General features: G+C 41.5%; 1 protein-coding gene across 6 annotated transcripts in view; it reads left to right on the top strand.

Moving 5' to 3' along the window:
* Nucleotides 1-3,359: 3,359 nt before the first annotated feature.
* The window catches only part of MEGF11 (multiple EGF like domains 11), a 253,689-nt gene continuing 232,183 nt past the window's right edge, over nt 3,360-24,865 (top strand). For 3 of the 6 annotated variants that reach the window (XR_004498864.1, XR_004498863.1, XM_033516905.1), the window contains exon 1: nt 3,361-4,059. The gene's annotated coding sequence lies outside the window, so the exon portion shown is untranslated. Of the gene's footprint in view, nt 4,060-24,865 lie in introns of all 6 variants that reach the window. The other 3 variants (XM_033516902.1, XM_033516901.1, XM_033516903.1) reach the window with 2 other exon arrangements.

The following is a 24,865-nucleotide window of genomic DNA, read 5'->3' as shown; positions in this document are numbered from 1 at the left end:
TGGTAGAAGGGAGTCAGGCATAAATGAGGCCAACACTATTATTCAGTGTTATTAATGATGTTGTCTACTCTTAGTTCCTCAAAAACTAGAAAACTAATAAATTTTACATATCGGAAAAAAATCACAGATAAATCAAACAAATACATAAATTCTTTAAAGTATTTAATATGTGTTAAGAGGACAGGATGATGAATTCAATATTGAAAACCAATATCAAGTTTACAATTATGTACCATTTATCATCACTGATTGCACAGACAGAGTATTATTGTGGGGAACAGAATGATGCATAAACTAAAACCCTGATTGGTTTTCTAAAAAAAACCAAGTTAAAATTCATGTTATGTCTGAAAAGCTTTGTTTTTCTTTTTCAAGCATTATTTTCGATAGTAATTGTTCATTCAGACACAAATGATGCATATTTAATTTCTTGGGCTTTAATATTAACAGTATAATAATTTTCCAGTGTTGATAACTTCTGCTTTTACAAACACTAGCAGGATTCAGTTTGCTGTTGTTTTCTGAGGCCAAATTTCCCTTTTAAGCAAAAAGAACACATGGAAAATGAAAACGTGGAGAGGAACTAGTTTTGAATTGGACATGTAGAAGCAAGCAAATGAAAGCAGCAAAATGCTCTTGAAAGGTGAATGGACTTTGAAGAGAAAACGTGTACAAGTGGCTGTTTTTACTCAGCAGATCTTTTCAAAGGGTAAAATTCTGCCTCCCCAAAAGTCAACGGCAAAGCTCGCAGTGACTTCAGTGTTTTCAAACTCCTGTTGTTTGTGTGAAGGACATACCTGCTCACCTTTATGAAAGAGCTGCTCTTCTTTAAACTCCTGTCACCCCAGCTGAGCTCTGGGAGAGGGAAATGAATTCTTCTCTGGCTCACACTTTATCAGCAGAATTATTAAGCAGTTTTCTGTGCAGAGTCACTCTTGTAATACACTCCTGCTTTTTTTTTTTTTTTTCCTCCTTTTTAAAAAAAATCTATTCTCATTTTCATGTTGGTGCTTAGGTTTCCTGGGGATAACCAGATATCATTTCACCAAACTGAAGCTGTGCACTTATAACTGAGAGTTATTTTGTCTTCAGAATTTCAGCAACTCATTCTGATTTATGAAAGAATCTGGCTAAGCTTGAAGATTCAGCTGGAGTTTACAGAGTTATAACTCTAGTCTAGACTCATTGAGTCAACAATAATAAGAAAGAAGCCAAACTGTCTTTTTATATCTTTTTTTGTAAACTACACATTTTAAAGACAGAAGCACTGGACTAGAACCAGTGTGCTGCAATCTAGTGCTGTTTGTACTGAATGTCTTTTAGAAGGGGGTTGCATTTAAATAGACACCAAGAGGAAATGAGTATTCCAGTAGTCACCCTCAAATGGAGAAACATCCATAGCCACATTCATTGGCATTTACTGACATCTACACCCCTGCAAGCAGACAACCATGGTGCAGAGAATGCCAGAACTTTCCATGGGAAATTACTGAGCTGGATGGGATTTTATATGAGCAAGTAGAGTGGGGCTGAATGCTTTGCCTCAAATATCTGTCAAAAGTCGTGGAGCAGAATGTAATATCTTGAGTTTCATTGGTGTCCAGAGCAGTCATAGTTTGACAGGCCACTTCTTTGGAAAGTTTTACAGGGAACACTGAAAGACAAAGAAAGAAAATTGTCGCAGCAGGCTTGCCCAACTCATTTTAAGCAGTCTGGTTTAGTCTCTGTGCATTTCTTACCATTTAAAAAGCAAAATCAGGGATGCCAAGAGTTCTCCAAATGGAAACTGGTGACAAAACTGAGTTCTAAACAACGCCATCAGTATAGAGCAACTGGTGGTTTTTAATATTCTTAGACAAACAACAAAACCTAATTATCTTTATTTATTCAATAAATCAAGTTCAAATTTGATCTATTGAATTATATTAAATATTGAAAATAATTTAATAAATAAACACGATCACTAATTTATTATTGATATTCATCATTAAGATTTTGGTAAAAAATAATTTAAAACAGGTGGACAAAGATAGGAATTCACCTCAGGCACCAGTACTGCTGCAAAACCTGCTTAGGTTGCCTTAGCCATGGATAATGAAGAAAAATAGCTCGTGGAGCCAGGGAGGGAGCAGAACTGGTGGGGAAGGAGGAATCTCTCCAGCAGCCACTCCAGCACCCAGGGATCCTCCACTGCCCTGGCTCAGGGCACTGCTGCAAGCTCTTGGGAATGCTGCAAACCAGCACAGCAAGGCAAGGCAAGGCTGGGCACCTGGGGGCACAAAGGCAGTGCTGGAGTGAAGGACTTTTCTGGGAGGCTGGGAGGTCACAGGGAGTCCCTTATGGAGCCAATGTACCAAACCTGGCCCAAACTATGTCCTTTTTGAAATATTGCCATCACCTGCAGTCATGCCCTGGCACGTGACCAAGAAACACACAGTGCAGGACAAAGGATTTTGGCAGCCTCATATGGACAGAAAATACTGTACAATGTGGGGATTCATCGTGTGGCTACGGTGGAAAAAAGAGTTCTATTAATCATTTTGGTCTATTATCAAAAAGGGACTTGCTCTTGTGTTTCATACATAGTGAGATGTTAAAAAAGCAGGATCACAGCCAACATTGTTATTCTAATTAGAATATAATCAGTAATAGTACATAACACAAGTAGAGCATTTCATCTTGAAGAGCCTGTGCAAGCATAAGATTGCTGGCTATGAGCTAAGTTAGTGCAGCTGTTCAAATCACCTGTCATAAGCCTTTTGGTCTAATGATTTTAATCATTATGCATTTGTAACTTCTGGTACATCTTTCAGGAAGAAAATGACAACCGTGGGGTGTGTGATGCGTTCCCTGGCTGATGCCTCTCTGAGCATGCAATGGCACTGAGCCACCCGAAAGCAGCAGCGATGCAGGCGATGTGACAGTGAAAGGGCAGATGCTCTGGACGGTAGAGGATGCTAGAGAAGAGGTAAATTTTCCACGGCGCTTTTCCCCATTAGCATCCCCTGAACCTGGCGTGGTATCAGCTCGAGCCAGCGTCTCCCCGTTCGGGGGCTGCTTTAGGCACTGCGAGCTGCGTGTGCCTGCCCGTGTGTGCCCGCTCCTCCAGCTGCGTGCGTGCCACTGCTCGCAAACCCGGCACCTTGAAATGGGTCCAGAAGTTTGCATGATCTCCCTCTAAGCACATCCGCGGAGTCTGAGAGCTCTCTGCTCGGGAGATCGCGGTGTTTCAGCCGCAGCAGGCAGGGAGCCGCGCTTCCCCCCATCTCCTGCCTCTGCCGAGCCACCAAGTGTTTCTGCCTCGGCTATAGTTTGCTTCCTCATTCCCACATGTTCGGGCGGCAACCTGGGGATGCCGGGGTGGCAGTCTGATTCTTTGTCCTTCTAGGCTATTAAATGTATTTTAATTGAATCGGGCAGAGAAAAAAACCCCAAAACACATACACAAAGCCCAAGGCATCGGGACTAGGTCCCCCTTCCCCGAAACAACAAACGGTTAAATAAATAACGAGATGCCAAACCAACCATCACCAAAAGAATAAGCCAAAAATCAGCGTCAGCGCCGCAGGAAACGGGAAAGTTTCTGCGCTCTGAAGCTGGTACCGCACGTCAAAGCGAGAATCCAGGGGGAGGGGAGCGGAGCGCGGCCTCAGCCCAGCGCCTGAGAGAGCCGGGGATGCGCTGGTGCGCCCAGCCCTGCATCCCGGAGCGACTGCCCGAGAGATGCTGCTGTGACTTGGTTCTGCGCCGCGAAAAGAACGGCTCCGAGCCCCCACCCCCGTCTCCTCCCGCCCTCCTCTTCCTTCCCCCTCCCCCGGGTCCTGCGGGGAGGCGGGTTTAAGGTGGGTCGTGTGGCCGCGGTAACTTTCCTAACAGAGCCAAAGAGGCGTCCGGAGTCCCCCGCAGCAGCATCGCCAGCCCGTCCTGGGCAGCGGCACCGGCACCGTGCCCCGGTGCGAGCGGCCCCGGCTCTGCCGAGGCTGCCCGGGCTCCGCTGGCCGCCTCCCGCCGCCGCCTCTCGCCGCAGCCCCTCCGGAGCCGGTCCCGGGTCCCACCGAGGTAAGCGCGAGTCGGGACAAGCTCTGGGCGCTGCCGGGGACGCGACACCGGAGCCCCGTGCCCGCAGCTGCGGCCCGCACACCCCGTTTGTTCCTGGCGCTGCTGCGGGGCAAAGGAGCATCCTCTGCACCCTCGGCTGAGAGGGACGAAGCCCCTGTCCTGCTCCTCCTGGAACTGCCCAGGCAGCTAGGACGAGCCGGGGGGAGGCAGTCTCTCTCCAGTCCCTTCCCTCAATCTTTGCATTCTCGTTGGTGCTTTTGGAAGTGCTGAGCTAGGAGATGTGTGCGTGGGTGAGATCTTACGGCTTTATTAGGACTCTCCCCTATCAGCGCTTCTCTCAGAAGCCGCTTTCTGCCCCCCGTGTGGTTTACTGGGGTGTTGTATCGGCACGAACTTTCTTCTGGTTGCAGGAGACGGATTTGGTCCCCTCGTGTCCCCGTCCGCGGGCTGCTGCGCGGCGCGGGCGAGTGGACTCGGGCTGGCTCCTCGCGGCTCGGATTGTAGTGGCTTCCCATATCTGTACCTGCCGGGGCTCCTGGTCGGAGAAGGTGTTCAGGGTAGGGAGAAGTTGTAGGATGCAGTGTGTAAGCAACACCTTGCGTTTCTAGAGCCTGGGAAGGGGGTGGAATCTCACTCTCACTGGTGCTACTCGCTGCTGCCAAACATTGCCTAATTTTGCCTAGGCAGGACTCTGGCCGCGCTGCCAGATGGTTCCTAACAAAGAGAGAAGTTTGGGAGTGTCAGGACATCAGCTCCCAAATCCAGCGCTGAGCTGCGGTCCGCAGGGACAGCGCACAGTTCTGGTGGCTGTGTTTATCTGGTGCCGGTTACTCAGTGCAAGCGTCTGATTGATCCAGAAATGTGGGGAGAGCATCAATAGTTAGGAAACCAAGGCAGCCGTCCCTCCCTGTTATTTAAATCTCCAGCCCCTGTGATCATTGCACGCTGGGTTTAGCTCGTCCTCCCCCCCAGCAGGAGGAAAGTCCAGCGTTAACTGACAGGAACGGTTCGTGTCTTTATTACCCCCGACTTAGAGCTTAAGTGTGGAACACATAAATTAGCAGCCTGTCTGACTTCCACGACCTGTCAGATGGGGGAGATCCCGCCCCTTGTCATGCTCACTCCCGTATTTTGCTAATAGAAATCTCAAGTTAGATGACTGGACTTTATGTCTCAATTTCACTTCACTGGGCTAAGGAATTCTGAGAAGATTTATCCTGGGATATCCAAGTCTCAGTCAGAATCCTTTCCATGCTTAGACATCTCCTAGAGTCCATCCAGACCTTTGCTGTCCCCCTTGCTGTTTGGACCTTCCTGTCATGTTTACTTTGTTATTAAATCCCACAATTTTCCTCCTCAGAGTAGTGCCTGCTGGATGGATTCCTTCAGGTGTTTTGCCTTGGCTGTAGTGCTGCTAAATAAAGGTGATCAAACCGACTGAACAGCCTCATCGCAGGGTTGGATTTTAGCCAGTCTTTTACAGAGCGCAGATCTGTTCTTGTTTATGAACAAAAATTGATGTTCTTGGGCCCTGCTCTGGAGTCTCTTAAAGTTGGTGTGGGACACCTGAAACTGTCTTTGATGAGGTTAATAAATGCTAATAAGCATGTGTGAAATATGTTTGCAAAATCAGTTTCAAGGCAAGCACACGAGTTCTTATTTCTCAGTAACAACCTCCGGAGGTTTCTTCAGTGTTCATACTCTTGAGTTCAGTTTTATTGCTGCTTCTTGTAGATACCTGAGTAAATTTGTTACCCAATTGAAAAAGTTTTATAGTGAAAGAGTTTTGATGTATGAAACACTGAAAATGGTCACATGGCCATGATCTGTTTTTCAAAACAAGGTCTCAGTGTTGTCTTTATTTGCGCTCACTCCCAGCTACCTACTGTATCAAATTTTGTAATTTTAGTTAAAAAACCCAAATTGGCTGGTGTTAAATACAAAATATTAAGCTGCATTACGTTGCTCCAGCTTTTTACTTATGAGAAAGGCCTCATTTGATCTCTTGTTTTTAAAAATTAAATATAAATTAATTGTCCAAAGAATCAAACAGAAGCCAACAGTCCCTGTTAAAAATCCCACATTTACTGTGAATGGGGCACTCAGCCATTTTCACTTTGAACAATCCATCGTGCTTTAAACACCAGGCAGCAGAATTAATATTTAAGCAAATGCATACGGCAAAACTATAAATCACTGAAAACAGTTAATTATATTGGAACTGTGAAAATACCTTTGAGTACAGCCTGCATAAACTATTTTTCTGTAGCGTGATCACAATTCTTGCAAACCTTTTATCCTTGTATGTGAAATCATTTCTAATTCTGTGTTCCTGCAAAGCATGTGCTTGGTTATTGTTTTTAAAACCATGTGGTTTAGGTTACTATTTAAATATAATATTTATGATACTACTTTGGTTGTTCAGCTTAAAAAGTGAAGTGCTGCATACCATTGCATATTAAAAAGCTTCTATGTAATTACTACTTTTTGCAGTACTGCTGTGCAAATCTCTGGGTCAGGAATTTAAACGGAGACTTTACAGAGTTCACAGTTACTTTATATAAAAGCCGTAAGTCTTCTCAAAACCTGGGGGCTGCAGGCACTGGGGGGTGTGGAGCATGGTGCCTGCACTGGTTTTTACCTTTTTCTTATTGCAGCATGTGTGCTTGCCTTTGGCCTTTGTGTGCTCCCAGGGACATCGAGAGTGGTGGGCTGCCCCAAACCATCGTCACTTTGGTCCCCTTTGGGTCTGAATTACCTATTTACACATGCATTGTCCTATTGTCATCTTACCCAAAAATGCCTCTTCTGGTTGCATCTTGCAGAGGAGTTCTGCGAGACACAGGAGGCACTTCCCTCTTGCCTACCCATGCAAAGGAACCTGTGAGGCTGAAAGAGGCAGAGTCTGTTGCCAATTCAAAGCCAAAGTCCCTGGGAATTTTTTCAGGGATGGTGATGGACTGTAGATGCCTATAGGATTCAGGTCTCACAATCTCCTTACATTCCCTAGGGTATCCTGCCTGGTTTCCAGTTGCTGCTCCACCAGAATTCCCTTGTTCTGGGAGATCCACATTGGATCTGGTGTCCAATGCAGATATCTTGGTTCTCCTCATGCATCTCAAATAGTACTTGGGATCCCTGTTAAGCTATGGTGTCCTGCCCTGACTACCTCACATATTACAAAAAATGGCTAATATATAAAACCCTGCATCAAAAAAATAGTTACCATTGGGAATAAATGAGTTACCCTTAGAAAGGCTTGTTCAGATGTTGATGGAAAAGATAGAAAAAAATTCCCCCTCATTGTTCTATGCCCTGCAAACTGACCATGCTGCCAGTGCCACCCATACATCCCTTTGCACAAAACTGATTGAAACCTCAGTGGGGAAGTTCTGTATGTTAAGGAGAGAGAGATGAAAAAGCTTGTAGAAAATTAAAAGAGCCACTGTCAGAGGAGGAAAATCACAGATAAAAGCAGTTTGAGATTGCCAGAAGAATCCATATGATACTTCTCTGTGAATGCTGTGATTGGATGTGATGTGTCACTTGACTGACACCAGTCAATGTGCGCAGGTAGAGAGGAGGAATTCTGTTTAAGAGTTTGTAGAATGTGACCCTTACCTTATGAATTACAGATAAAGTACCACATGCATGAAGAGACAATATCCCACACTGCTGTGAAGATCAGACTCAGTAGCTGTGAGAGTGGGCTGCAGCCCAGAGAATCTGAGTCATTTGGTCAGGATGACCAAAAACAAGTGCAGAATTCTCCAGGATGAGAGTGTTTACAAACACTTGTATCTGACCCATAGAGCTCAGCCCTCCAGGCAGTTTCTCCAGTCTGGCTGCTGCTCTAAGGAGAAACTACTGAAATTTGTATGAAAGCTTCTTTCTGAGTGAGGCAGGGAGGTACAAGATGAAGGTCACCACTTAGCCCACTCAGAGAAATGCAGCAGGAATGAAGAACTCACCCAACTCACACCAGACTGCAAACAAGAGCAGAACTTTAGGGCTCACTTTTCCCTTTGCAGTAAGAACTAGCCCTGAGAATTTCTCCTGGAACCAGCCTGAGAACAAAGGCTAATGAATGAATGGATGAATAGGCATGAGGCTGAAATGAGATTCACTGCTGAACATGTGCTCTGCCTGGAGGAGGAGTAAGAGAGAGTAGCTGAGTGAAAATAGTTCTGTGAACTAACTTCACACAATTAATTTTCTATTTTTTTTCACCAAAAACATTTTATAAGGGCTAATAGTCACTCTGAAAAATACTTTAAAGGGTCAAAAAGGCACCATAAATCTTTCCAGAATATGACAGCTGAAAGGTTGCCCAAGTGAGGAATTTGTGAACATGTTTGTGTTGGTTTGTTTTGGGTTTTTTTGCTTGGTTTGTTTTGGTTTTTATTCTTTTGATATTTAATTGGTAAATATAAGTGGAAATAGTTCCAGGTTCTCCTAAGCTCAGATATGCAGCTAAGTTTTCCTTAGCCTTTTTATCTTGGATTCCTTGTTAAGATCTAGACTTTTGCTAAACTCTCACTTTATCACAAGTCTTACAAAACATAATTTTTTGCAAGGTTTATGGAGTGTTGTGAACACATGAAAATCTGATTTCTCTGGAACACAGATAGCAGGAAAAAGCTATAGAGAAATGATCAGGTGGAGTATTGGAATTCACAGTGGCCTCCTTAAAGGGGCCAAACCAGGAAGGTAAATAAACAGCTTTAAAGCTCTTTAGTTAGAGGATATAACCTATTTCTGTGGATTATAACGATGGATAAGGTGTTTTGGGGGCATATCCTACTTTTTTATATGTTTGAGTCTTCAACACTCACATCTGGTTTTGAGACAATTACCTGAATAGTAAAAAATATTGTTTGGACATTGCTGTTTTAAGAGCCTTTAAAGCTTTGTAGAGATTTTGATACAAATATTTTTTTACCAGTATAAAACACGGAGGTGCACTGATATAAATCCAGTGTAAGCATGAGGAGAATCAAGTTCTTTATCATGCTTTTAAAATCTACCAAGTGAAGGAAGCATGGATGATTTGTAAGTAGTCAACTGGCATATGGTACCATAATGATAACATCATGTTCACAGCACTTTCCAGATTGATATACAACCTTTCTAAAATAAGCTCTGCAGAAAAATAAAGAAGAATGTAAAGTCATTTAGCAGCCAACAGTCTGTTGGCACAGCACAGGACACTGGGAGGTGACTTCTCTGACACTCAGAGTGTCACATGAGTTGTGCATCACAGTCTGGTACCTACTGACAGCAGTCACTCCAGAGCAGTGCCCCTGCCCCCTGTGTGCTGGGGCTGATTCCTGCTCTCTGAATGCACCAGGAAATGCTGCTTTCATTTTCATTCCACAGCCCTGGCCAAGTCGTGGGGTTAGGACAAGGTGTGGAATTCGTTTCTCAGGATGAAGTCCTGTATTAAACCTTTGTTATCAGTGGAAAGAGAGAGGCTGGGGATGGAGACTGAATTATCCTCTAGTTCTGGATGCAAAAATCCAGACTGAGATGGAAACTGTCTCATTGACCTGCTGTGTCATTTATGGATCTCGAGGAACAGGAAAACCATAAATATTCTTAGAAGCAGGAGCCTTAACAAGACAAACTGCAGCAGTGTTTCACTATTCAAAGGGCTTTTATCTACTTGCCACAGCTAGCTTAATTCTATTAAAGAATTAAAACAATGATACTTTATTATAGCATAAATTTTGCTTCTGTTTGCCTTCATTTAAATGCACAAGCTGTAAATATAATTTTAAAGAAGTGCTGACTGATTAATTTGAACTTGTATTAACTTCTGTGTATTAAAATGGGTATGGCAAATCAAAACCATTAGAGTCATAACACCTACCATTCCTCAAAGTGAGGAAAAATGTCTAATGCAGCAATGTTCTTCTCCTCTTCTCCACTTCTAATTTCTTTTTCCTTGCATATCCCACACAGGCATTTTATCAACCAAACAGGACCAGTCAGTTATTTTATAGACACAATTCAAGACTCAAAAAATTAACTTTTTGGTGTTCTCATGCAATGTTTTCACCAAACACCATGTGACCAGTCATGGCCTGAAACTCCAAGGAGAGAGGAATTCTATGCTTGTATTTATCTTCAAAGGATTGTACTTTTGGGGGCTTGTTTTGGCAGGGGATGTCACCTTTAGGATGAGTTTCTGGACATGACATCTGCCCATTTCCTCCATGGAGCTCAAGGTAGTCCTTGGCAATCGGCTGCTTCTGAGCAGACCAGGTCAGGCATCCAACTTTTGTATTTCCATTTGGTGAGATGGATCCCATCCTTCATAATAATGCCTAGTTTTCATTTTACTTGTAAAGAAGGACTAAAACCTTATGGTAAATGAATGAATGAACAAATTTGAGAATTATCATTTGTAACTCTGAGCTTCATTTTTGCTGTGATGAGTTTTGGTAGCTGTAGTGTTACAGAGGTGAGCATGGACCAACAAGGAACAATGGTTTTGCTGTGTTTTTGTAAACTTTCCCTGATGATTTTTGGATGTAACCTTAACTAATCAAGGTAATCTTTCAGCTGGGAATGTCATTGCACTGAATTATGTAGAACTTGTTTTGAGGAGCAAAGTACAGTAACTGCAGTCACTGACTAGAACTGCTGGTAATAACTTTGCCAGAACACTGCAAAATACTTGAAAATTAAATACTCCAACAAATCAGTTTTCCTTGATGGTGGTGAGTAGGAAGTCCTTTTGGGTTGGATTCTTTAGTGCCATTATTGTGTCTTAAGTTATGTTTTACGTGTTAGACAGGGAAGACATCAGTAGCCCATAGGATGTGTTAATAGTAATTGAGGATTGATTAGATGGAATTTGTGCAGTGAAGGCTACTGGGAATGTCACCAAAATGAGAAGAGTGGTGAATTATATTTACAAAATATTCATTTATATTAAATACTAGTGGTCAAACATAGAGAAAGATTTGTGAGCTGCACATGGAAGGATACTCATTTGCAGTGCCTGTTGCAGGAGAGGACCCATCCACTTGTTACCCAGCACTGAGTTATGAATTCTGCAGGGCAGAAATTGTGATTTATGGGAACTGAGGTCTGTGCAATGACAAAATACCATCTGCTGCTTGTGGTCAGAAGGTAGCAAATGAGTGAATGCAGTAGGTGTTCTTAACAGTTGAGGCAGATGCTACATCCATTCCAATCCACAGGAATCTAGGGAAGTTTTATTTTTCTTACTCTATTTTGATTTATATTGTACCACTCTGGCTCATGAAGATGTAAGTGAAATTTATTTCTCAAAATATGTTCCGTGGGATTGTTTGTGGATGATCTGAGCCCAGCCTGGAAACTGAGCTTGTTCCTCTTGCTCTGATCTGTAAGATGCAAAAGATGTGGGAACTCTGAATGAGGGGCAAACAATGTTAAACAGAAAGGCAATGGCAGAGGTGTGTGGGTAGGAAGGACATAGAAAGTCACTTACATATAGAAAAAAGCGAGAAAAATAAACACATTTAAGAAAATAAACAAGAAAGGACAAAGAGACAGCTAAATAAAGTTCAGCAACAGATTAAAGGCTCACTCAGAAATCACTGAGTTGAGAATGTGAAGAATCAGACCTGTGTGTGGTGTGCAAAAGCCTTTTGCTTGACAGAGGGATAAATAATTAGCAGGATGCTGCTGCACTGAGTAGTGTCCAGAATTTGACACTGATGGTTTCCAGATAATCCAAGCATCCTCCCAATTTTTTGCAAATGGGTTTTTCCTCTGTTCTCTTATTGTCCTGCAATTTTTATTGTCTTTTGCCTTTCCCTCCCCAGCCTTCCTTTAGGCTTTCTTGAAGATTAAGTTTCCCACTTGAGGGACAGCTTGGCAGAGCATTAAGCAGAGGAGAATTTTAGGGTCTGTGTTCCCCTTGTAGTGCAGAGCTAAGGCTGGGGTTTTCTTTTGCATGCAGGCATTGAAAGGCAGGAGATCTACTTAAAATAATGTGCACTGGAAGCTGAATATAAACTCATAGTTCTGTTGACTTTTGTAAGAGAAACATGTTTGCACAGGTACTCTAAATGAAATAGGCTCTGGTGTTCACACACAGCCCAGCAATGAGCAGACTGCTGAAGGGGAATACCCTGAGCTTGCAGAAGAGCTGCTGGGATGTAAATGTTGGTGACACAGCCTGGTGTGTTTAGCCAAAGGGATATGAACTGTTGGGCTCTGATTGTTCTGTGCTGCTGAACTGTGCTCGAAGCAGCACCCAGAGAGGGGAGGACTGGTGTGTCCGTGCTGCTCTTCCTCCTGCTGATGGAACATGGGCTCAGTTTGGCCACTGCTTGGATTTGTCATTGCCAGCAGGCAGCACAGTTCCTGGATTAATGTTGGATTTGCTTCGGTGAACTCATTTGGGAACCATGGAACTGTAGAATATCCGGAATTGGAAGGGACCCACAAGGATAATTGAAATCTGACTCTGCACAGGGCAGCCCAAGAATCCCCCCATGTTCCTGAGAGCTTTGACTCTCTTTACAGAAAAGTAACTTTTTTAAAAGCATCTTCTTCCCATATTCCATGGTGCTTGCATACCACTTATTTATTGCACTGGATGGCAAAAATAAAAAGTGCTGTGAAGTCTTCAGTCCTGCATTGGAGCTCTAGAGAAGAAATGGTGCAAGTCAGTGTGTATAAAAATAGCCCTGTTAGGAGGGAGGGATGAGCTTGACTTGTGTGAGAGGGTGAGCACATCTGCTCTCCTGAATCATCCTGGTGAGCAGTGTGAGGAATGCAGCCTTAAAAAGTTGTGTCACTTCAGGTAAATGCTCCAGCCACAGGGAGAAAGATGTTTGAGCAGATGTGGTCCCTGTTCAGGCCATCTGACCCACCCAGGAGAGAGCAGTGCTGGAGTGTTTGTGCTTCACACTGAACCCCTAGCTGCCAGTTGGACTCTCTTCCCAGCTAAAATCTTGGACATCTGTGCAGGAATTCAAAGAAGTCTGGTGCTTCATGTTGCCTGTCATACAAGAAAAAAAAATACTTTGATGCAAGTATTTTCTTACATTAGCATGGTAGCTTGTCATTCATTATGTAGGAATTAATAAGGAACAAAAAATTCTTGTCTAGCTAAAGCTAATTATTGCAAGGCATGAGAAACTGAAGTGTTTGGAAATAGGATAAGGTGGTCTTCATGCCATTCCCCTTCCTACTGCAATATTTTCAACTGCACACAAGACTTCAATCTATGCATTGTAAGCCATCAATATATCCTGTGTTGCTCACTGGTGTGTTTAACACACCTTATAAATTTGCTGTATGAAAGACAACACTTTTGATTGTTTAAAGCCTCTCTCAAACTGAGTTTGAAACCAAGTCCATGATGGTGGGAAGTGCTGGAAGCTGAGATATTCAACTGCACTGAAACCTGGTGTTCTTTGAGGATGAGACTTTTCAGAGATATGGAGGACAGTGAGTATTTAAGGACACAGCTTCTTTGGGTGTCTTTACATAAAATATAGAGGCCTTCATTCTGCTTGAGACCCTTCAGCACTTTAGTAAATTTGATATTAAGTAATAAATGTTATGGCAAATGTTGTTTATTTGATAAATCTACTGCCAGAAAAAGTAATGTATTACAGGATCAGGAAAGGAGAAACCTGTTCTTGGCTTTTTCAAAGGCTGCCTCTAATACCAGTGCCTTCTATTTTCTGGGCATACTAATGCTCCTGATATTTTTTTAATCTTAAAGTATTTGTAGAGTGCTCCAAGATCCTGTGCAAAGTTCTTGGGAGCACTGTAGGCATCCCTAGGCAAATTAGTCCTGCATTAGCTATAGATCAGTCTGCTCTGCTCATTTCTCTTAATTTTATGGAGGTGACTGCTGCCAGTTGCTGCTAAGTCCAACGCCAAGTAGTTCTGTTCCAGTTTGTTGCTGTATTTTATGCAAGTGGATGATCATAATTTCATGCCAGAAGATCTGATTGTTTTCTCAGCTATCTGAAGACTTCTTGAAAATAGAACTGGATATGTAAACAAACATTTTTTTCTCTGATAAAATCATATTGGATTTCCCTTTTTATTTCTAATCAAGTAGAAGCTTTCATAAAAAAAATTGTGAGCAGGAGAAACACTGTTTCAAGAAACTATTAGGTTATCTGTGGCAGCATCGATTCTTCTCAAAATGCTACAGAAGATGAACACAAACACAAAATAATTCTAATTATTTAAAATATTGCTTGCTGTGGTAGAACTGTGAGATACACACATATCTTTCCTTAGCTGGGACAGGATCTGGTTTTGAACCAGTGTTTGATGTCAGCTGTCCAGGTGTCTGTCGCTTCAGCTTTTCTAACACTTGTAAGTCATTAACAGCCTCACTGAAAAACAGCTGAAGTTAATGAGTGTATTTCAAAGGACTCAGAATTTGGACCTAAATAAAGAGGCACTGTGCTGGTAAAAGCTACTCAGTGTCATTAAAATGTATTTGAATTAAATAAGATTCTGTTGCCTAATTTAGAAACCAAAATAAAACTCAAACTATCCCGCAAAATGAAACAAGTTGTTTTAAAAAGCAGCATATAATGGAACTCCTAAATGCATTTCTAAATATGTAAATTGTGTTAAAGTCACATTAATGTTCCCTTAGTCAAGCCACTTCTTCATGATATGTGCTGTGCTAATCAATATCCAAATAGAAAGAAATTGAATTTGCAAATGATGAGGCACTCCTTGGGTTTCTCCACTTGCTCCCTAAAGCTTCACGTCAAACAGAGTAGACAAATCTTCACATCTAAATAATTCATCTGCAAATGGTGGGAACAAGAGGAGAGGAATAAAAAGACAACGTTGTTCCATGCTAAAATACAATAATGCATTAAAATTAATCAATTTCCTCCTGCTGGGGAACAATCATTTAGAAAACATTTTAATTACCAAAACTGAATAATGGGATCAGTGTTTTTGAGAAGGTTGGATTCACCCTACTGAGCACTGGAGAATCCTCTTCACAGGAGCCCATAAAAATATTGCTGTTTTCAAGTTGCTGCTTTCAATCATGATACTTCTGGGGAGAAATTGGATTTTTTCACAGCAGCTTTTAAGGAAAACATGGAGTGGACAGCAGGTCTGTGTTAACTCTACTGTGCCCAGAGCTTACCTTGTGTCTGCTCCTGTATTTCTCTTTCTTTTGGATGAGAATTTATTGTGCATAGCTTAACACATATCTAAAGTCAAATGTTCAAGCCAAAGTGTTTGGCTGCAACAACAGACAGTGTTGCAAAGTAGTAAAAATAACATTCTTGTATCTATATTCAGCCTCACAAGGAATAGAAATGTGCAGGAATCAACCAGCCCAGTCCCTGGTCTTGACTGCCAGTGGTGCTCCAGGAGAATGGTTGTCGCTATTCCATTGGGGATAATGACTTTGGATTTCAGAATTTGCCATGGAAGAACCTGTTTTTCCCTCTGGTACAGGAGGGTCTTGGTCTCCAGCTCTGATTTCCTGGGCATTTTTCAGAGATCTGAGTGTTAGTCAGAGATGTGAATCACTAATTTTAGAACATACGGTGACTCCCAAGGAATAGCCACTACCTGACCATCTGGGAAAGTTGGAGGAGGCTATAACAAAAAAATGTGTTTGTAGCAGCAGTTTCTGCCCATAGATGGGGTATTTTTGTCTAAAACTATTTATGTCACATATATTTTTTTGTCCTATCAAACTGTGGAAGTTTTGCTTTGCCATTGACATGGCATGGCAAGCACAGAGTCACATTTACCAACAGGTGGCCCAAAGAAGCTGTGGCTGCCCCTGGATCCCTGGGAGTGTCCAAAGCCAGGTTGGACAGGGTTTGGATCACCCTGGGAGAGTGGAAGGTGTCCCTGCCCATGGCAGGGGGTGGAATGGGGTGGGATTTAAGGTCCCTTCCCACCCAAACCGTTCCAGGATTCTCTGATAGGATTCTATGAAGTCCCACAGCTGAGGGGATGGGAAGGGTCTCCTAAGGAATCCATTTCACAGGAAGATGACAGAAAATTTTACATGGGCTATTTGTACTGAGAGTGGGTGAGATTGGGATTGGAGTCAGTGCCAGTCGTGGGAGGGGCACAGGGCTTGGCAGGGGTGTCCTGGAGCTTTTATTCCACATTTGTGGACACTGGTCAGCAAAATGATTAAATGAAAGGTACCTGGGTACCTGCTGAAGATTGGGTCACCTGAATGATGAGTTTGCTGATGCTGCCCTGCACGAATTCCAGGAACATTTACACTGACTGGGGTCTTCAGTGTGTGCTCAGGGTAAGCTTCCATCTCAGTACTTTGCTGAATCAGGATATTAAGTTTGCAAAGAAAATTAAAATAGATTCACTGAGAATGATGTAAATCTTTATGCTCACAGTAGGGCACAGAAGCAAAGTGAATATCCTGGTAATAAAACTACCTTGTAACTCGTGGAATGAACAAAGTTCCCAGAATGGTTATTACATGCTGTATTTTCTGTTTTGGATTATTGAAATAGAATTACTGAGAATTAAATTGTATAAAAGGCATTTTCTTTTTTATTTTCATAATTATTCTTTCATCCACATAAAACTTTTTTTTAATCTTGAAATAGTCTTGGTTGGTACTGAAAATTGCTGCAGCATAAGTAAAGCCAGTTTAATTGAGATTCATAAATCCACTTTTTAACAAGTACAATTAGGAATAGTTATTAGAGACCAGCTGGAAAGCATTAGGGCTGAAAATTTACCATAGGAGGTTTCTTATGTGTTTGAGACATTGTTTGATACCAAAACCTAAATTAGATCACCAGAGAAATGAACCTGCTATTTGAAATCTAATTTGTACACAGAAAGTTAATTCTGAATATTCCTATTGATAAAAATTTTATTATTAAGTCTTGTTAAACAGCCTTTTTTTAATGGAGGTCTGACTTTCACAATGCTTTTCCTATAATTAAAATATGAGAAGTAGCAACTTGATTATATTGAGTGCATTTGTGTCCAGTGGCTGTGTAATAAACTTTGGTGCAAGTCAATTCTATTATCTGTTATGATTTTTGAAAGTAGAGAAGTTTATTGGGCCTAATTCCAACCCAACTCAATTCAAAGGAATTGTTCAGTTGGTGTGGCCAGGATGAACATTTTAGGAACCTAAGCACAGGTTTTAAACATATTCACATACAGCCACTTCAGTATCTAAGACTCACATTTTAAAATTCTGTCAAGAGCTTTTGAGAAAATATATTTATTTCTTAAGAATTTAACAAATAATTTATGTTGGTTATGTATAATGCTCAATCAAAATCAATAGAGGAAATAATGGAAAATCCATTCTCAACTTTTGGTTTTCACTTTCCTCCAGTTGCAGTTTGGGTTTTATTTGGAAAGTGCTGTTGCCACAAAGAAAGAATGCTTTTAGCCTAATTGAACTGCGTGTCTTTAAACAACTTCTCATCAGTCAACTTTGAGGTGTTTTTTTCTTATTTGTGGTTAATTGTATCTCCCTCCTGGAAAATTGGGCAAATCAATGTAAAAGCAAGAAGATAATTATTAATTTTTTAGCATAAATAGGTAAGCCACGTTAGCTACAATAAGGCATCTGTGAACAATCCAAATCAAGGACGTAAATTCACTGCAGTCAAATGTTTTACACCATTGATAAATTTGACACGTTTATTACTCATCTAATTAAATTGTGCATGCAGAGCAGGCAGGAACCAACAATGTATGCAGATGTCACATGGATATTTAGTACACTGCTGATTAAGATCAGCTCGTTTACATCACACTGGGCTGATTTGTTATGATCAAACAAAACATGTTCAACAGAAAAGAAAATGATTGAGCCAAATTCCATTCTCTGGAAGTTCGAGACTCAGCGGTTTTATGGGGATCATGTGGGTGAAGTTAGCAGGAAAGGAGAGCAGGAGCAGGCAGATGTTCTCTTACAGCACTTGTTTGGCTGGGAATGCTCTGGGAGCACACAGGAGGGGTGGCTGTACCTGTGGGACACCCTGCACTGGCTGGGGACAGTTCTGGACACATGTGGTATTCCCGTGGCCACAGTGCCCCAGGATTTGGGAGATGAGAGCTCAGCTGGTGAGGAAGGCCAAACCCAAGCCAAACACTTCATATTTAAATATCTTTGTAAAACAAATCTATTGAGACAGACAGCAGACCTCTCTCAGTGTCTCTGTGATTTTCACAGATCCCAGTCCCCACAGGCTTGTTGTTCATCTGCTTTTCCAGTACCTGCAGCAACAATCAAATCAGTCCCTTAGCAGCAGGAGCTGGGCTTTCCCTTCTTGTCAGCCCTCTCCTATAGCCCATTCCACTGTGAGGCACAAGTGAAGGAGCATCTCTGCTTCCTCCTTGAAAAACATGAGGCTTCCAAGCTTTGAGGTGGGTGTTCTTTAGCTGGGTTTTGTCTCTCTGCCTGTATAACTCAGCTCAAGCCATGGCCTGGGTGACATTCAGCTCTCAGGGAGGAGGGGTGCACCAGAGCAAAGACTTCATAATCAATATTTTTCTGCCCAACTTTATGAAGTGGGTTATCACCTCAGAAGGTGATTTTATTTGTTAGGTAATCAAACTGGCTTGTATTCAGTCTAGAGCCATTTATATCGGGCAATTAATTACCACTTTTTATTCCTTCCAAATTTACTTTTTAAAGAATTGCATTGCCAGGGGCTTTCTATTTCTGGCAAGACTCGAGTAGTGCCAGGATTGGGGTACACACATCCATATTTGTCAAATCCCTGCAGTAGCCTACTTGTTTTATCATGGAATCCTGTGAAGGCAGTTAGCACAAGGATAAATACCAGGGAAAACCTGTGCTTGCCAATAATGGAAAGCAGAGATGTAAAGACTTTGCTCATCATCTGGCTGGAACTCCAGAAAGAGGAATTCTAAATGTGGAGATTTTCTGATTCCCAGCCCTTGAGTCTGTAGTTTTTGGCACTGCCTGAATCAGAGAGAGTTTCAGACCTGGACTGGGACTGTTGAGGATTTGTAACATGAAAAGTGGCATTTGGGGATTCCATGTGTAAACAGGCAGATCCAAGGTGCTTTCCAGGGATCTCTTAGCTTGGCACCACCAGAGCTGTGGGCCAGAAAATAGGATGGAAATGATCTAGATGACAGATCTATGATTAGAAAGAATTATCACAAGTTTCAGAACACTGGGAAATAAAAGCAATCATTTCTGGGGATATTTTTTGTTTCCTACTTTCAGAACTATCAAGGAATCTAGTAGGATTTCAGGCCTTTTATTACTTTGAGCTTTGACTTCTTGACAGTGTAGGGGTCTGCTTGGTTCACTGAACTGTGTCTAAAACAAAAATCTTCCTCTCTGGCCCTGCAGCCAGGAGGAGACAAGGAGATTGCTGATAAGAAGTTGATAATGCTTTAGTTTATACTAGTATGTTCTCTTAGAGCTAAAAAGCTGATGTAATTCAGCAGAGACACCATTAACTTCAGCAAATTTAAAGCACTTCTGTAAGAGAGCATGAAACTCATCCCGTGATTTGATTTTGCTGCTGTATTTTCAATCTGGTTAGGAGATAACTCAATAACATTTTCCAGTCAGCTCCAAATTAAATGCAAAATCTTTGTTCTTCAACTGAATAACTTCTAACTTAGAAATAGCCAGAAATATCCCTCCCTGAACATCCTGTACCTGGAGGAAATGCTGTGCCTCATACAAGGACCATGGTTTTGGCCACTGGTAAAAGTGGCTTTGTCTCAGAAAATATACAAATTTTAATCTGAAACACTGCCATTGCCCCTCTTAATTCACTTCCTTACAGAACTTACAAAGCACTTTAGCTGTTTCTGGTTTTTAGCTTGTATTTTAATCTCTATTTAGTATGAATTCCCAGCCTATTCCTGTAAGTTTATCAAAAGAATTTGTACATTCCTGTATTGTTTGTGTTTCCAGGTACTTGTGCCCCACACACTCTGAGCCTTCCCAGGCTTTACAAGGCTCTTTAAAATTTAGATTTTGTCCTGGTCTACTTTGGTGATTTTATTGCCTCACTGAATTCTCCAGTGGTGCAGAGGAAATGAACACTTAGGACAAAAATAAGAAAGGAACCATTCCAGTTGCTTTAGGTGTAAGATTTCAGGTGGAAACATATAATTGCTGAAGGTCTTCCTCTTCTCTGGAGTTACAATTTTTTTCCCCTGACACTGCTTTCATTTTATTACAAACTTTATCTCGATAATCAAATCCAGCCCAGTACAAGACATGAGGTCTCTTCTTGCTGTGGCCAAGTTCACATGCATAATTCCTTTTAATACAGCAGCACATCAAGAGGAAAAGACCCCACTTGGTGCTCTCAAAACCTCAGCTTCAATATTAAAAACCACATTCCTTGAGCAGTTGTACATGGATCTGTCTGGTGTCAGAACATGGAAAAGCACATTTTTCAGTCATTTAAAATACATCAGTCAAACTGTAACATTGACCCTCATGTTTGTAAGAAACAACTGGTTATTTGGATATAAAGGAAGAACTGACTGCCAAGATGAGCACTTCTGATTTACATCATTTACAGTTTCTTTTGAAAATGAGGACATACTTTGTAGGGGTAACTTAGAGTAAATTATCTTTGAACCATGCACTGGATCCTTGATGACTTTGAGTCATCATTAGGAAATATTTCAAATAGAAATCCTCCGTTATGGGAGAGAAATCTTCAGGAAAATTACAATCTTGTAAGTTCTTCATGTAATTAGAAGGACTGTTCTTGGGTCTGTGAGCAGGGGAGTTTAGGGAGAAAATAGGAGGTAGAAATATGTTGGTGGCTGGTTCCTCCACAGAAATACACCTACATTTATATATAAAAGAAATTCTCTGTATGTGTGCATATACATAAAAAGTAAATTATTCAATAGATTTTATTTGCTGGAGTTTCAATTTCATGGCACTCCCTTTATTTTGTTAAAGAAAGGCCATTTTTTCCATATTGCTGACAAATCTGTTCATAGGAGGTATATATTTAGTTATAGATGGTACAATGCACAGGAGAGCAATGGGAATATCAGCAGTTTCCTGTAGATTTTGGGGTCAGTATTCAGTTGTAGGATTAATGTAAAATCATGTCTTTTTTCTAAGCATATAACAGAATAAAAAAACCCAAATTACACCAGTAGCTAAAAGTTATAATTACCACATAAGACCTTACCATAAAGAGTAGGAATTTTCTGGGTTTTAAAGACTTCTAAACTTCTGTGTGAGGAGCTGATGACCTCTGCAGTGTGCTTTTCTCAAGCAGCAGAGAAAGGTAAATTTGCCCATGACAACTTCAAGTCATTTCAGATCATAGGGAGAATATTTCTCTAATTTATATGACAAAGCTGTGCTGAGATCTTGAAAATGTTTCTTTGGTTACTAAAAGCTCCTTGTTTGAAGCTGCTAATGGTGCTGTGCTAAAGTCTCAAGTTCTCTCTCTGTCCCCTGCACCCCCAGGAGGTTTTGTAGTGCCCTCAAACAGTTCCATGAAGAATGTGACAGGCAGGGCTGGACAGACACAGCTCAGGGGAACTCTCTGGAACTCTTCATATTCAGCTTGTGTTATTCTGAGCTGGAGGAAGCTGCCTCCTCCTCCTCCTCCTCCACCTCCTTCTCTTTCTCCTCCTCTGATAATCACCACATTTGGTGCTTCCAAAGAAGGCTGTCGCCCTGCCTGGCTCAGTCAGTTCTTTGCTTCTCCTGCTCTTGATGGAATGTCATTCAATATCAGATCTCGATTCAGTTCATTGCACAGCAAAGATTGCACTGGGTTGTTTGGAAGCATCTTTTTTCCTGGGGCAAATGCACCACATTGTGTAGGACTGGCAAAATCTCCTGTTTTGTGTCTCTCTAGCTCGCAGGCGTGGCTCATCCCACCCTCTGCTGCTTTCCAGTCTGTCAGAGGCACCATTGTCCCATTTTTCACTGTGGAAGCCACCTCAAAATGCCTTTGATGAGAACAAAGGAATAGATGAAGCCGTGTGGCTGTGTTAGAGCAGGCTGGATGCAGTATAAACCCCTGAGACTGGGATGAGACTTCAGGTAGGATATCCCATGAGGTTTTTTTATCATGGAACAAGGATAGAAGGAACTTAGTGGATCTTCACTGGGGCGAAATTCACACTGAGGCTGCAGCTCATGGGAAGGAGTGTAACTGAGAAACAACAGAGGAAAGTGTGCTGCTGTCTTTTTTGTGTTATCTTCTTCAGCAGATATTCTCAGTCTTATTCCCCATTTAAAAATGGGGAATATTTTATATTATTTAGATCTATTATATTATTCCCCTTTCCAGAATGGGGGATACTCAGTCATTCTCAGATTAGTCCATGCAGGTTCTGAGGATTGTCCAGTCTGAGTGAACGAAACAGGAGTGTGAACCTGACAGAGGAGCTCTCCTGGGGTGGATTCTTGGCAATGCTTTGTAATTTGTAGGTTTACAGGAAAGCACTTCAATATGTGTTTATTTTTAATAGATCCATAAGTCAATTAATGTCAAAGGGAAAAGAGTTGTGAACTCCTGAACTGAACTCTGATCCACACAGAGTCTGCCTTGAGAGAGATCTTCACAAACAGAGCCATCCAAAATCATAAAGAAATCCCAAGGCCACAAAAAAGATTTGCAAAAGATGCAACTTTAGAATCACAAGGTCTTAATCTTAACTGAGTGATGGCAACTGCATCACCAAGCTGCTTGAAGTTTGTTTATCCTTGTTTCACACCCTCTATCCAAAACCTGTGTGCTCAGGATCTGATCTACCCTTGGCTTGCCTGAGCTTTATATGATAAAAAGCAGCTTCCTGCAAAATCTCTCCATCTCTGTATGTTGAAAGGACATTAATTTATGAGATCACATTCCTCTTACTGTGACACATTCTCTGCTTCGTGGAGAGCTCCCCTCCATCCTTCATCAGCCCAGCCTGGAAGCAGCAGCTCCCCAGGCCTCTCCAGCAGGGAATTCTGGAGCCTGAGCTGAGAATGGGGCAGGTTGGGACTGAGACAGTTTTTAGACACTAAAGAAATTATTCCTGAACTTATGCACCAAGTGATCCTACACCAAAGCCTTTCTGTTCCATGCCTTATAATGGTTTGAATGATCAGAATATAATGGAAACCCTGTGATACATTTATTAATATCTTCTCCATAATTAATTCTCTTTAAAATATTACTGCCTCCCTTTTTTCAGGCCTGCTGTTTGTGGATGACCTTGCCTTTCTTCTTTTCAACTGTGCCCATACACATCACTTGTAGCTTCCCTCTGTAGAGCTATAAATCCTCAGCAGCACTTGCAGACAAGAACAGATGATTCAGTCCTATCTGGTGCATTAATGTACAATCAAGCAGAACTTAAACCACAAAGGAAGCCTTGTTGATTGTGTCATCCCAAGGCATGAGGCAGGAAGTGGAGAGACAATACTGGGCATTTACTTCACAAATGAACAACTTTTGATCTTGCAGATCTTCATGCGTTTGCTTTTATGTAATTCTTACATAAAACCTTGCATGGCTGCTGCACTATCACTGAGTTGCTCTGTATGCAGCACATCCTCTTTCTGTGTTCCCTGTTTAGAAAGCTAAGCACAGCCTTCATGGGAGATTTGGAAGAGCTTCACTGACTCCTATGCACCATGAATTTGCTACTTCTTTGGCTTGTATTTTAAGCTGAAATTCAGGAGAAAGTATCTTCTTTTATGTGCTCTGTGGTGTCACCTTCAAACCATCTGTAACTGGCCTGTGGAAAAGGATCTAGAAGTCTGTCAGACACAAAACTTTAACTCACCCAATTTCTTTTTGCGTTTATTGATGATTTATTATGCTGTAAAATGTCCTCATTTGCACCCAGAAATACTCTCCTCCTTCTCATAAAAATAAAAATCTTCAAGAGCAATTTTTAAAATTTATAAGTGGAGGAAAGCCTGAGACTTGTGGGGAACAGGATTTGCTCAAGTTTATACAGTAAATCAGTGTCAAGTGACAAGCAGGACCACTCTAATCCACTAGAATCAGTCCAGATCATTATTTTATCACAAACACCCTTTAAAGAAATAAGTGGGATATTTTTTCCTTCAGTTCTTTGCTCTGTTTTAGCTTATATTTTATTGAGAACATCCAGCTCAATGAAACCATGTGCTTTTAGTGGACATTCCTGGCATAGAAATATGTTGCCAATGCTCTATTGATCTACCTGCACAAGTCAGTCCAACAATGCAGTGTAACTTTAGTTTCTTTTGATACTTTGTTCCTTCTTGACTGGCTTTGTATCTTCAGAGACTCAGTCTCCACACCTGATTAATATTGTAATTCTTATATTATCTTCTTGTATGGTGGAAAGTTCAGTTACCTGTTAGAGAAACTGTAAAATCTTTATCTCCCCTCTCTTCCCCTCCATTCCTACACATTTGACCAATGCAGAACCTTAACACCTTTTAAATCCTTTCTTAAAAACATTAATTACCTTCTTCATAGTCGTTCCAATACAGGAACTGTGGGGATTTCAGGCTTTATTGAAGTGATGGAGTTTATGCAAGAGCAGTGTACCTGCAAAGCAACTTTGCAGTCCATTCATTAAACTTTGTTTTTTTTCTCTCATGTCCATGTAACAAATAGTTGCCATTTCCTTTTCAAGAGAGCAGATGGTTAAAATAAAAGCCACTGAAGATCAATGCATAATTTTTGGTGTAAGTTAACATCCTGGCCTAAATGGTGGTTTTGTCTCCTGACACAGCACTTCTTTTATTTCATTTCCTCTGAATATTATATCATAACAAATGTGGTGCTTCTTGCAGCATGCTTTAATGTGGAAATCCCAG

The sequence above is a fragment of the Parus major genome, chromosome 10 (genome assembly GCF_001522545.3).
Source record: "Parus major isolate Abel chromosome 10, Parus_major1.1, whole genome shotgun sequence".
In the NCBI taxonomy this organism is placed as follows: domain Eukaryota; kingdom Metazoa; phylum Chordata; class Aves; order Passeriformes; family Paridae; genus Parus; species Parus major.
Note: the sequence above shows the minus strand (reverse complement) of the source record. Positions and strands in the feature narration are given on the sequence as shown.